Below are 14,755 nucleotides of genomic sequence, written 5' to 3'. Positions count from 1 at the left end.
CCTGGAATTGCTGTCATGGCCCCCATTAAAATTTGAAAGCACTTTTGTCACAGACCCACAGGATCTGTGCCATGTCCCAGCTTTTAAACTGTCCCTTGGAGGAACCTTTCAGCGTATCAGACCCCCACGCAGTCCCACTCTTCCTTCAGGGTAGGCCACGCAGCTTCGCCACATCCTAGACCAGTGGTTCTCAATCAGAGGTCCGGGTCCCGCTGGGGAGCCGCGAGCAGGTTTCAGGAAGGCCGCCCTGCAAGGCCAGCATTAGACTTGCTGGGGCCCAAGGCAGAAAGCTAAAGTCCCAGCGCATAGGGCTGAAGGCCAGGACCCTGAGCCCTGCCACCTGGGGTGAAGCCAAAGCCTGAGTCGTGTAGCTTCGAGGGGGGCCCTGTGGCATGGGGCCCCAGGCAGTTGCCCTGTTGGCTACCCCCTAAAGCCAGCCTTGGCTTTTATATGCAGAAAACCAGTAACTGTGGCACAGGTGGGCCAGGGAGTTTTTATGCATGTTGGGGGCGGGTGGAGGGGCTCAGACAGGAAAAGGTTGAGAACCCCTGTCCCAGACTGAGCCCCTGGGCTTCAGCACTCCTGCGTCACACTGTGGGCTCTGTCCAATGAGCCCAGTTGAGGCAAACTCCTAGTTAGAGACTGACATGCTCTGCAGGGACTAATGCACCCAGCCAGTGTTTGCAGGGACCAAGCAACGTTTTCAAACCAGTGTAGGATTTATTAGTCAACTGGAACACAGCATGGGAAGCCCTGAGAGAAACAAAGGTCAAAGCATAGTCCATTCTGGTCAAGCCAGAGCAAACCACCAGCCAAGCTGCAATGGATTCCATCTCAAGCTCTGTCTCTCTCCAACCTCTTCAGTCAGTCCCAGGAGACGGCAGCCAGCTTTCTCCAAAAGCCCACACTTTATTTCCTGTCTATCATGTCTCAGTCCTTTGTTCTCAAGCTCCTCTTTGCTCAGCTTCCCAGCTGAGAGGTGGAAGGAACCTCCTTCCTCTGGGTCATTGTTTGCTAGGTGTCAATATTCTGGCCCTGGGGGCTTTTTCCATTGCCTCTTTCAGATTCTGCATTGCTTTGGGTCACTTCCAGCCAATTCCTTAATGACCCTATTCATTATGCATCCGATGAAGTGAGCTGTAGCTCACGAAAGCTTATGCTCAAATAAATTGGTTCGTCTCTAAGGTGCCACAAGTCCTCCTTTTCTTTTTGCGAATACAGACTAACACGGCTGTTACTCTGAAACCTATTCACTGTGGCCCAGCCAGCAAGATCATACCCACACCTGACGTCCTGGGCTGCCCCCAAGAGCAGACTTAACCCTTTTTCCCTATACTCGGTAACCATGCGAAGTACAGAAGGAAACTGAGGCACACATAGGCTTCATACAAATATTACAGAAAATTCCCGTGTTGTCACAGCATGTTCCTCCAGAAACAGCTGAAGGACGGTCTGTAATTTGTTGCCATTCAGATCACAGATCTGTATGGCAGAGTTGACCCTGCTCTCACTTATGCAGATGTAAATCAGGAATAACCGCATTAAAATCAATGGAGCGCCAAATATGGGGAGAAGAAAATTAAGTCCTGTGTCTTTTCTTTGTTTTCCTGGTTGAAATGATCATTTAGGTCCCACTCAAATCCTTATGGCTTATGTGGGACTTAAGTGGTGCATGGGACTTAGTTGTGTTGGAGGGTGAAAAATTGTAACCTCTGAGGACAGGACAAGAAGCAATGGGCTTAAATTGCAGCCAGGGAGGTTTAAAAAACTTCCTAACTGTTAATTTGTGGAATCTCCATCACTGGAGGTTTTTAGGAACAGGTTAGGCAAAGACCTGTCAGGACCAGTCTCGTTAAATACATAGTCCCACCTTGACTGCAGGGGACTGGACTAGATTGGACCTATTGAGGTCCCTTCCAGTCCTACACTTCTATGACTCTGCGCAGGGGTGAATTTCAGCCCATCTAAAGAAGAGGAGAGGCCTATTTTCAGTCTTCAAGGGGCATTCTTGCCTCCTTCCTCTGCAATGGCTCTCAGAACAGGGAGTTGTGTCTGAATAGCCAACTTTCCTGGGCTTGTCTCAGAACTGCACCAATGCACACATTTCCCTTGATTTGAGACAGCCCCGCCCAGTTTTTGCTTAATCCTGAGCCCTGGCTCACGTCCGCTGTTGGAGCTGTGAGTTCATAATGAAATACAAGAGCAGGCATGTTTTGTGCGCCAGCATTTCACGCTCCTGGATTAATGGGCTGCTCTAGGAAACTGTGAGCATGGCTTAACGGCATAAGCATAAATCTTAATTCAGCAGAGAGAACACACAGTTCAGATCAGGATTTCATATAGCCCCACAATGTTGTGAATGGGTTAGGTTCTTTGGCCTGTCCTGTGCAGGAGGTCAGACTAGATTATCATATTGGTCCCTTCTGGCTTTAAAACCTATTAATTTATTAAACCAGAATTTTAGCTGGGGGCTCCTGTCTCTAGTTAATTCATCTTTTTTTTTATGCAGCTTGTCTTTCATAGCTTCTGAAAGTAGTTTGTGTGTTTGACTTACATTCTTTTAACAATCAGATTATTCACCTGGGTCTCGCATTTTAGCATCCTGAGCCTCTTGCTATTACTGGGTTTAAATACTATGGGAGGGTATGATGGCTTGTAAACCCACCCCACCCTGGCACTGAAAGGGTAAACGGGAACAGGAGTGCTCCATTGGGACACCTGGAGGCAGCTACTTGGTGTGTCAGGCTCAATTAAAGATGAGACCCAGATGTGGAGGAGTTGGGTGGCTAATACCAAGGAAGGGGTTCAGAGCGGGAAGAAGCTGAGGACTAGGTGTCTACTGCTCTGTAATGTGGGAAAGGAACTGTTACCATAGGCCAGGAGATGCCCTAAGAAGCCATGGCAGCTCCTTCCATGAGCATTGATAAAAGAGCAGAAACCTGACCTCCAGGGAGAAAGCTCTGGAAAGCGTTGCCTGCTATCAGAGTAGGAAAGAACTTTGCAAAGCCTGGAAAGGAGCGGTGGCAAAGGAGCTAGAGATTGGTTGTGGTAGGAAGGAGTCCAGGTAAACTGCAAGGAGTCTGAACTAGTCTTGGCTGCTTGCTATGGGGTCCTTGGACTGAATGAGGTGTAAACAGAGGGCCTGGGTTCCCCTCTCCACCACTGGAGGAAGTGGTATCAGACCCCTGACAGATGAGGGTAAGGATTACTAGGGCCTTGCTCTGAGGCAAGAGGATGTAAGGACCACTTGGCCCAGAATCAGGGGCTGAAGACCTGAGACAGGTCATTGGACTACTTGATGGTGGGACTGCTGTTACCCTGGCAGGGTTGGAAGTGACTGGGAGCTGGCTGGAGGGCCAAGTCACAAGAAGATGCAGACCACTGCTGGCCCCAAGTGGCTGTCAGCAGTGGGGGCCACAAGAGGAGAGCCTGCTATGCTGTACCCAGCTTCCTGGTAAGTCACCCCTTTCCAGTGCAGTTTTCTAAAGCCCAGATTCTCCAAGGCATTTAGGTGCAATGGGACTTGTGCTCCTAACTCACATAGTCCCTTCTGAAAAGTCAGCCTTCAATAACAGAGCTTTTCTGATGGAAAGACCTCCTCAGCTGTGGCATTCAAGCCTCATGGAAACCCAGAGGCAAGGGCAAGGTCTGGACCTTACCTCCAATTTGGGTTGTTACTTTTCTTTCTTGACAAAAGGAAAGGGGTTTAATTGAACCCACAGAGATGGGTCCAACTGCAAAGCCTGGATCCAGGCCCAAACTTTACAGTGTGCTGAATTCTGGAATTTGGTTCCAGATGATCACTCTAATATTGGGCCAGATCCTCAGCTGGTGTAAAGCGGTGTAGCTCTGTTGACTTCAGTGACTACACCCAATGAGGATCTCACCTTTTTGGCTTTTAAATGAGATCTGTAAAGAATTACCTAGAGGATGTTGTTGCAGGTGCCTGACTAATCTTTACAAACTCTCCACTTCTGCAGTGGTGTTGGAAATTCTCTTTAGGGCTGTGTTGCCTCCTTGATTGCTGGATCAGAGAAGTGTGACTGGTTACAGCTGTTTGAGGTTAAATGGGGCTCACTAAATCACTGGGGATTTGGGACATAAGTATGTGCTGATCTTCCTTGTTTATGGAAGTTTGAGCCTTTATTTGGCCAAGCTTATGAAGCACCAAGGACCAGATTTTTCAAAAGTGCTCTGAGCCAGATTTCCAAAGGCTCAATGCCCAGAGTCAGTGCTAGGTTTTCAGAACAGCTCTGCTCCAATTTAGGCACTTAAATAAAGCACCAGATTATCAGAAGTGCTCAGCACCCAACAGCTTCTGTTGGGACACTAATTGACCAGATTTTCAGAAGAGCTCAGATTCCAGCATGCACCCATTGTGGGGTGCTCTCTTGAAGATCTTGTCACTTATTTAAGTGCTTAAAGAGAGTGGAGTGCTCTCGAAAATCTGTCCTGTAGGGTTTAAGTGGGACTCAAATGATGCTTAGGCCCCTCTGTATAGGGGCAAACATCACCCCAGTGAACTTCAAGGTACTCAGCTTCTCATTCTTCAGACATAAATAAATTGAGTCGGTCCAGGGGATGTAAATATCTGTTTCCAGGAGACTAGGTATTTCAAATTTGATGCTTATACCATGGATTGTAACCATGCTGTTCTGCCCCGTCCCACAACCGTCACGTCTTTACAGCAAAGTTGATCATGAGAGACAATGAGTCAACAGGGTACATATTTTAGACATTTTATTGACTTTTGCATATGAAATAATTTAATATTTGTAAGTTCTAATGCAAAACATTAAAAAAATAAATTCAACATTAGGTAAAAAAATCACACAACCAAAAAAATCACTTGTGTTTACTGGTAACTTAACACAAGGCCCCATACTACAATGGCATTTACATTTTCGAACATAGTATGTAATAGCTTGGTTTAGTTTGGTATCAAAGGAACAACTTGAACATGACTTACTGTCAAAATTGGAATTAAAAAAACAACAGCCTGAAACAAAAGAACAGGTTTTGAATTACATTGATCCTATAAAGTTCTCGTGGCATCTATTCATGGATGATCAACTTTTTTTAAAGAGACGCATGTTTGGTTTTATCTATCTTTAACTAACTACAGAATTTCAAAAGGCAGTACTTCAAGACAAGCTTGAAAGTTCTGCTGAAATGCATCCATATGTGTTCTGATACAGATAGAATCAGATGTTGTAGTAGTACTCGGAACTGTTAGGTCTAGCTTGGGAAAGCAAAGGCAAAAATATATCCAGTCGTTTTTAGTCACAGGAGAACACAATGGAAATGTCCTGTATGATGAAGGGAAGAGAGAACTTAACCATTTCAGTGGTGGAAGTTGATGATTTAGTATTTCCTGGCTGGGTTTCGGACTCAGATTTGCAACATCTTATTGCAAAGATCTCCAAGTGAAATTTTCAAAAGCGCATGAGTTAGGTACCTTCTGTCCATTGAAAAGAGTTGAACACTTAGGCCCAGATCCTCAAAGGTATTTAGGTGCCAACGAGAGTTAAACCCCTATATATCTTTTGAGGATCTGGGCCCTAACTCATTCATTCAGATGCTTTTTTGAAAAATCCTCAACAATTAAGGCCAGATTCTGCCACCTTCCTCTCACTGAGTAGCATCTTACTGAGTGCATAGTCCCTGCTATTCCAGTGGACTACACAAGGAGTAAGGTACTGTTACACAATGCCAGAGTGGCCCACGCAACTACGATTTGAACCTAGCTCTCTGGAATGAGCAGTAAATCGGATTTTTATTGTGAAGCATGTTGGCTGTTGTCAACACCATTTTGTAGCCCATTCTCTATGGATACAGTTGTCTTGAGTTGTCATTAAGATCACCTTGTTTTAGGTGGCCAGTTATCAAAGAAAGAGTCCAAACAAGTTGTCCTTGAAACTATGGGTGAGTTTCTGTGCTGTGGGCCTAAGAGGTGCAGCAAGCAACTTGCAATCTGAGGGAGACAGCTCTGAAGCCACCTTTATGCCCGGCTGAACCTGGGCTGCCTTGTGGCTGCAACGTAATTTATACAGTCCCAGATGTCTGAGTTTGCAAGGGGTTCCTCACAAGGTAGATTTATGGTTGCCTTCCACAATTCCTGCTCTGGAGGAATTTCCTTCCCTGTACCTCCCAGTCAGAACAGAGGCTTGTCCAGCCTTTCATCTAGCAGAAATGGGGTGTGTGGGGGGGGGGGTGAGACTCTTCCCCCTTTGAGATGGATCATTCGAAGTGGCTGCTTTTTGGAGGCTTGGCCATGTTCCCATTTTGTTTGTGCTTTTGCTTTAGCCTGAAAGCTCCATATACCAGTAAAATGCTCGGTGTCCATCCTACTGTAGAAATAATAATTGCCTTTTAATGCACCTCTAACATAGGTAGGAAACCGTGCAAGGTGCTCTCTAAAGTGTTGAGGTGACCTCAGTAATAGCAGGAACAATGAGCTGAGCGACTGGGCTAGCCGTTCTTATGCTGGATTGCAAAGTACAAGTACGTGCTTATATCGGAGGATGCGGTGTGGGCTAGTGGTTAGAACATGGGACTGGGGAATTAAGAGCTCAGGTTAGAACCCTGGGCTCCTATGCCAAGTCTTTGAGCCTGGGCAAATCAGTTAGGCCATACTTCTTCTTCAAACATGGGCACCTAAATGAAAGTGGTCTGTTTTTGTCGTCGTCCCCCCTCCCAGAGCCTACCTCTCTCATTTTGCACAAATCCCTTTGTGGAAAATGGGAGAATCAGGTGCCCAGCACTCCTGAAAATCAGGTCACTTTCATTTCTGTATCTAAATATGATCGTGGGAGCCTAAGGGCTTGTATACGGGAGATGGGGGGAGAGGCGCTTGGAATAGGTATTGTGCAGTGGATTTTCTTATTCTGCCCTAAAAGTGCCTTTGTGGAGCTTAGATTAATCCATGCTCTTAAAATAAATCTACGCTGCAACGGGCAGGGGATCATTTGCAGCTAATGTAGATGTACCCTCACTTAGTTTTAATCTAGCTAGCTCATGACAAGCAGCAATGGGGACGCAGCAGCGTGGGCTTCAGCACAAGCTAGAAATGCAAGTATATACCCAAGGGGGCCAGACAGGTGCATGCAGTCCTGACACTGATGCCATCCCCTCATTACTTGCAGCAAACTAGCTGGATTAAAACCTGCTTGGGTATGTCCGCGTGAGCTGCAAACGATACCCTGGTTGCAGCGCGGATGCAGACATAGCGCAGAATAAGAGCGGGGACAGGGATGGCAGTTTCCTGGGGAAACACTAGTTTAGGACGGGGAACTGTACATGCTGCCTTAAACTGGGAAAAATGATGATTATTAGACTATACTAATGCAAGTTAGTGAAATTAAACCCCATGAGGTTGCCTGGTAAAAACCACCTCTGGTAAATACCATGCCATCCCTGCATGGGGAGCTAGTGCAGAATAGGGCACTTTAAATTCATACTCTAGCTTATTTTGCAATAGCCTCCTTATGTACCTGATCCCCCAACCTTAGGAACATAAGCTTGAAAATGTTACTATAAGCAGGTATCACATAAACATCATCTGCCAAAGCAGATAAGATGGTTTGGGGTTTATTATTTAAAGTCACACAACTGTGTTTCTCTAAGAGGGGAGAGAAATAACCAAGACAAATTGTACATTACCTTCTTGACCTGTATCAAAGGCTGACAGGTCAGAACATCAGATTTAAAGAGTAATTCACCCTAGGACCACTGCTCTAATCTTCTAAGATATAGGGACCTCTTTCTGGATAAATATACTACTGCGATGAAGACCGCAGAAGATTCAGAATGTGTTGGCTTCAAAAACTTTTCAGGCTCAGGGGTGGAGTTTGACTTCCTGTGAAGTTTCTCAATTTTAGAAGAAAGATATTGATTTCAATATAAAATCTAGACTGTAAATATTGATGCTTTTACACACACCATTTTTTGTCCAAGGATATTAATGAGCTTTATGTTGAGTCTTAATTAACATTCGTAAAGGTTTATACCTCTGAGTATATTTGAGGGATGTAGCTCTTGTCCAAAGGGCTTAATTCTGTCTCATTAAAGTCAATGGGAGCTTGGTTGTTGGCATAAGTGGAAACAGGACTAGGCCTAAAGTGAATTGCTGATGGGGCAGGAAATGGAACCCAGGAGTCCTGACTCTAATCCCTCCGGTGACAATGCCTCTCGATGCTTTGCATGTTGCCTATTAGAGAGGAAAGGATCACACCCCATACCAACCGATGTAGGGTTACCAGCTAAGCCCCTTCATATCTGTTATGTCAAGGGAGTACTTACTAAGGGAGTCCTTAGTACTATAGGATGATTGACAAAACGTATTCAGAAATTTCTTGCTTTATCCTTACAACTCCATGAACAAGACCCTCAGCTGCTGTAAATCAACATCGCCCAAGTGACTTAATAGCCATATAAGGATTTGGCCCCATGGCTTTGAGTCTGACAGAAAGGGCAGCAAGATTCTGCCTGTACTCAGATGAGCTGCCTTATCAAAGTCCATAGCTCAGGGCTGGAAGATGGACCCTATGTTTACTAATAGTCTAGACTACTATGGGCTGTGAAACCTTGGTCTGATGTTGGTTGTTGGATTTCGTGTGCGGGTGCTGGGGGGTGTTGGTGGCCTGGGATGTGTAGGAAGTCAGACTTAGGGTAACCAGATGTTCCAATTTTATAGGGACAGTCCCAATGTTTTGGGAATTTTTCTTTATATAGGCACCTATTACCCCCCACCCCCTGTCCCGATATTTCACTCTTTCTATCTGGTCACCCTAGTCAGACTAGACAATCTGATGGTCCCTTCTGGCCTTAAACTCTGTGAAGACAACAGTTGTGCTGGGCTCAAAAGAGAACTGTGTGGTGCCCAGTTTCTAAAGATCACCTATAATGCATAGGCTTCCAGCATCTCCCAGAATGTGGCTTTGAAAGGTTATGAACGAAGATAAGTAGCCTGCATCAGACTGTGAGAAGGAAGATGCTCCCATATTTCTGCTCTTTTGCAGATAGCCGCCATAATTAAATCACCTTTAGAAGGCGTGACTGGGTGCACTTTTACTTTGCCTTCACTTTCAAAATGCAATACAGCCTTTGTCTTCCGAATGATGTATTCTCCTAAAACGCACAATGCTATATTCAGCGTTAACCCAAGCAGTACATTGCACTGAAGAACTAAGAGTATCAGATCTTCTTGATGAGTTAGAAAAGCACACTGACAACGAGCTTGTAACACCAACCCAACGAAACATCATAGAACACACCTTGAAAACATTTACCGACTGTCAGTTTCATTGTTAACTCTATGTACAGTAATGAAAATAGTACGAAATTTGGCAAGTTTTTATCTGCTGTGGATGTGCCACCAGGTGAATCTGCTACTTGACAGAGACCATCACGGCATTACACACGTGGGATTGCGATTTGTTCTCGGAATGGAACGTTTGGAATGGAACGTTCTGACTCAACAAACGCAGACGCAAGCGGTAAAGCGAGTCTCGTTTTTAATCCCCTCGCTAGTCAAAATATGCACTTCAAACCATGCCACAGAAACACGTCCACAATATGGGCTGCTACTGCGAATGCATGAGGTATAATATTACATGGACAAACCAAATTAAAAATTACTCCAGAACACCATTGAAAAATAAAAACATGAGTACGAGTCCATTAAAAATTGGATTTCCTCTCTGTATTTTAAGGAATACTTTACAGTGTTCCAAAAGAAACCCTTTAAGACTCATTGAACCCCTTTGGCACTGCTTCCCAAGGTTGGTGATGAGATGCACTCTAGGAAATTATTTTTTGCTCATGCCAATGTGTGGCTCCAATCTGTCCCCCTTACTCGTGTAAGTAATCTTACTGAAATCAGTAGGATTATTTGTGTGAGCAAGGGCTACCCACGTGACTTGAGAGGTGCTGGATCAGACTCTAGACTGGTACTTAGCCTGTTTTGCAATCCAATCGATTCCTGAATGTTCACGGGGTGGAAAAGTGCTTTCTGAGCTAGTTACAAGTGGCTTTAGGCTCACTTCAAACCTGCGGAAGCCTTTGTTCATTTCATTTTGAGACTCAAGAGTCCAACCCCGCAAGCATATTAAGCAGCAGGAAACACTGTAAACAAACATTTTAGTATTCGAGAGTGAGACCATAAATTACACCAAATCAAGAGCCAGGGGCCCCTGATTCTGATCTCAGCTACATCAGAAGCAGATCCACTGACTTCAGTGGAATTGCTCTAGTTTATGCCGGTGGAAATGAGATCAGAATCTGGCCCCCATGCCTCAGATCCTTTGATTTAAATGTTGGCCGGGTGCAGAGTAAGACTGTCTCTGTGTTGGGCACAAATCCTTTTGGTCAAATTATGCGAGGTGCTTTGAAGTATTTCCTCTTACTGTTGCTTTTGGCAGCCTAGGGGAGTTAGGTTTCTAGCTCTCATTGAATTTCAATGCGGTTTGGGTGCCTCACTCACTTAGGCCCTTTTGAAAAATCTCTAGCCTTACTCTGTCAATTACTGGTTTTTATTTTTTATTTTTTTTTCCCAATGACGTGTGTGCCACTAAATGACTTAGATCTTTCTGAGAATCCTGCCCACTGGGCAAAGAAGCTACGTCTTTTCAGTCTGAAACATCCTACCCACAAGAAGCAGAGAATCCTGTGATTCTTCACTGCAAGTGAGACACTCGTGGGGGGAGGAGGAGTGTTACCTACCGGGCTCAGGCCACATAACTCGGCTTTGTGTTCAACTCTGAAAGGACCCACTGACAGGTCAGGAAGCTGATGCACAAATAGCTCTGATAGGAGGGAGCTGGCATTGAGAGAAGACCAGTGGGAATCTACAGATCTGAAGGAAAAAATATACAGAGGAAGTTAAAGGGATATGGGCTTAGTTTAAGGGCCAGATCCTAGCCTGGTGTAAATCAGCCCAGCTCCAGTGAAGTTAAACTTGCTGAGGATCTGGCCCAATGTCTTTTTTATTTTAATTTTTTGAAATGTACTTATCTGTGTTACTTTGCAAGGCCTCGTTCCGTAAAGCAGAGTTTCTGGAATTGGTAATGGAAAACAGAACCTTTCACCTCTAGGCTATGCTGGTCTGTGGACAAGCAGGACTTCAGTCTCTAGAGGGGGAGGTTTGGGGTCTGTCTTCAAAAGCCACTAAGAGATTTGGGAGCATGTGTTATGCTGAAAGTCAATGGGACTTGTTAGCTCTTTTCACACACATTTAAAAGGTGGTAAGGGCTCTAACTCCTTCAGGACTGAGCTCTTAATTGACCCAAAAAGTGTTTTTAATAAACTCAAAAGCGTTCAGTTTGGTCCCCTCCATTTATACAACACACCCCTTTTCTTGCGGATCTGGGTGAAAATGCAGGATTCGGCCTGACCGCTCTCCTGCGGGTGTGAATCGGGAGCAGTTCCATTAAACTCAGCAGAGTAGCCCTGGGGGAAAAGTCGTGTGAGAGGAGGGCTGGGCCTGGTGCATTTGCCTGACTCGCATGGACTAGCATGATACCTCATTGTGGCCACGTGATGCCTGGATGCTCCAGCACACTCATTCTCTTCACCTTATACAACCCAAGGGCCTGGAGACTCCACTCCCTTCTGCTTTGTGGAGCCACTGGTACAGTGGCAATGGGGGTTCGAACATCCTGCCATTCTGACTTTGAACTGGTGCCAGAAACTCCACAAACTGCAGGGCCCATTGTTTTCCAAACACTTCCTCCTTCACTTTCCATCTTACTATGTCCCAGCTTTATAGCCAAGCAAATGGTCCCTTCCTCTTCAGCCACCTCTTCCCTTCCATTGCTACCCCCTCTAGCTCAATCCAAAGTCCTGGACCCTCAACCACAAGGCTCTATCTTAATCTCCAAAACAGGAGGATTTCACTTGGTGAAGCCCACTCAGCCACCAATGATCAAGGGTTCTGTTTGTTCTCTTAGCCTTCTCCTTCCTTCACACCCCTGACTGGCCATGTGCACTGAACAAACTTTCTGCCAGGTTCCCCCTACGCAGACTCCCAGCTCCAGTTACCACTGTCTTCAGGAACCAGAAGACCTGCCTTAATGAATGATGATGGTCACGGTATATGGGCACTCAGCGTGTGGCCTCTGGTCTGGTGACACTAGCAGAAATATTTCTTTAGTTTGGGGGAGGGAAGGGAAGAATTCAAGAAAAGGATTTTGTGGGGGTGAGGTTTGTGTACATGTGGGGTTTTTTTGTTTTGTTTTGTTCTTAAAGGCATGGACAATTTTCAGGTAGATAAGTTTTGAGGCCTAAACAAGGTTAGCAGTGTCCCTTCAAGGAAATTATTCCCTACCACCAACAGCTAATTTTATAAACTGAGCACCAGTTGAGCATTAGGCGGATCTTACAACAGCCAGGCCTTACAATCCGACCAGGCTGGCAATTGTGAACTACAAACAGGCCCCTGTCGATCCAGCCCAAACCCAAGGTTTTGAAGAAGTTAACTTCAGTTTGATTCCTCTTCGTAGCTCCAGTGCAAATGAAACACAGGCCAATCGGTTGACTTCGTAGCCTGAAAAATTCTCTCTAAAGAAATTTTTGTTTTGTAGAGCCTCTATGCCAGGGTGGGTAGGATATTTATTTTTTAACATGTTTTTCCTGACTCCGAGTCCCGTTCAGAAGCATTTCTCGCACATAGCCCAGGGATGGTCCACATGGCCTGATTGACTGACTGGTATCCTGGTTTGAAATGCAAGTGAACGTACTGTGTGTGTATGTGTAAGCTTCCGCTCCAAGCACACTTTACCATTAGTTACAAAGCTGGGAAAGGTGAGATGTTTGTTCTAGCCAACTGTACAATAGACAATGGTTTTTACTCTGTTTCCTGTAACATCTGAATTGCATATACGTCAAAAATGCTCTCCATTGGGGCCGTTATTCTCTTTGGGTCACCACTCCTCATGGTTTCACTGCCTTTGTTCATGCTATTTCTTCAGATGTTGGTGGTTCTGCTCTTGCTTCTGCATCCCCCACGGCAGACAGAACCAACTCCGTCTCAGCCAGTCCAATCTGGGTTGACAAGCAGCCTCTGCAAAAACAGCTGCCGTGATGTGGTTAAAAATAAACAATGGGGTGTTGTTTTTTTTGGGGGGGGGAGGGTTAAGTAATACCGTGCAGAGCCTCATCCGAAACCCATCAGCTTCAAAAGGCTTTGGATCGGGCCCTGTCTACGATATTTCCTTTTATACAAGACTCGAAACCCCTTGCAGTCATAACCCTACTCCTCCCGCAAAGTACCGTCCGTGTTTGGCACAGCTTTGAGTGGATGTAGGCAGGGCGTGAGATGGAGCGATGCAGGGGGATGAATGTCTGAAAACAAACTATGGGCGGGGAGAACCTTTTAGAGCAACACGTTGGGGCTTGTCTGCCTCTTTGCAGTTTGGCTCTGCTGGAGTCCTATCATCAAAATACAGAGAGCTGCTATTTCCCTGTACTGTCCTCAGGGAAAACACAGGCACAGCAGATATGCTAGTACTCCTCACACCCATCTGATCTCCCACGTGGCTATGCTTCTGGACGGGGAGAAGAATCCCTTGCTTAGAATGCAGCTGAGCGCTACGTATATTAGGGGGAGGAAGGGGAAAGCCTATGGCTAGTTCTCCCAATAAGCAGTGATTACAATTGCACCTTGCTGATCTGCACACCTTAAGATTCCTAGCCCACCGTGGCATCTTCCCACGCTTCGGAGCTGTACAGGGACAGAGGATGCTGTACTGAAGTCCCATGTGCCAGAGCAGGGTTTGGACAAGCATCTCCGCTGTGGCGTGCAGCTGCTGACACAAGAGCTGGTGTAACCAGGGCCAGGGATACTGGGGTGGCCCAGTCAGTCAACAGCCCCTGGGCCATCCCGCTTCCTGCGGCCGATGGAGTAGGAGGTGTTCTCAGGACTTCCCTGCATTCCTCAATCCCTAGCTGCTATTTAGCCCAAACGTTTACATAGCTGTTTTGCAGCCAGAGCCCTGTGAGCCTGAGTCAGCTGATCCAGGCTAGCCACCGAAGTTTGTTTGCTGTGTAGATGTTCCCAAAGTCCTTTCCAGCCAGCATAATTTATACCACGGGACCCGACTAGTATACAGTTGGGGTGAGAATGTAAAGGTGAGCTTTATGCTATCTTTTCACACCCATTTCCCCAATTGATGCTGTAGGCTCCTCGGCCATAAGCTAAGATCTGGGCTTTATTTAATACACTAGTGTTACTAGCAAAAACAACCAAGTATCGTAATGGTCAGTAAATGAACAAAGGATTCTTTGTGAGGCACTCTCCTTCCCTTTGCAATTGCTCACCTACTTGCTGACAACATTGTCCCCGGCAGCGTGTCTCTCAGACATCACTCCAAACGCGAGAGGTTCCACTTTATCAGCGCGCTAAAGGAATGATTTGCTGTTTCTCTCTTTAACCCCAGTGCACTGGATGTCGGTGGGAAAATAACAAACTGATGTAAAATAAAACAGCAGTTGTTACATGAATAACATTACGGACTCCTTTTTTAATTCTAGTAGTATAAACCAATACTACAATACGTACTCCTGATAACGTTCAACATACTGTAGAAGAGGGAGAATGGATGTCTGTGAAATGAGGAGTGAATTATGGTGATGCTAGGGTCACTATTAGTCACCCCTCGCTCCCACAGCTATCGACCTGGACTCTTTTTAGTTTTTCTTTTAAACTGAATTGCTTTTTAAAGCCAGGCACAGCTTGTTAGCTGACGCTTCAACACCT

General features: G+C 45.7%; 1 protein-coding gene across 2 annotated transcripts in view; it reads right to left on the bottom strand.

The window, feature by feature from the left end:
- LOC311510979 (potassium voltage-gated channel subfamily A member 3-like) overlaps positions 1 to 14,755 on the bottom strand; it is a 102,647-nt gene that overhangs the window by 64,987 nt on the left and 22,905 nt on the right. The window lies entirely within an intron of this gene.

This window comes from Lepidochelys olivacea, assembly GCF_965140295.1.
Source record: "Lepidochelys olivacea isolate rLepOli2 genome assembly, chromosome: 21".
NCBI classification, from domain to species: Eukaryota; Metazoa; Chordata; order Testudines; family Cheloniidae; genus Lepidochelys; species Lepidochelys olivacea.
Note: the sequence above shows the minus strand (reverse complement) of the source record. Positions and strands in the feature narration are given on the sequence as shown.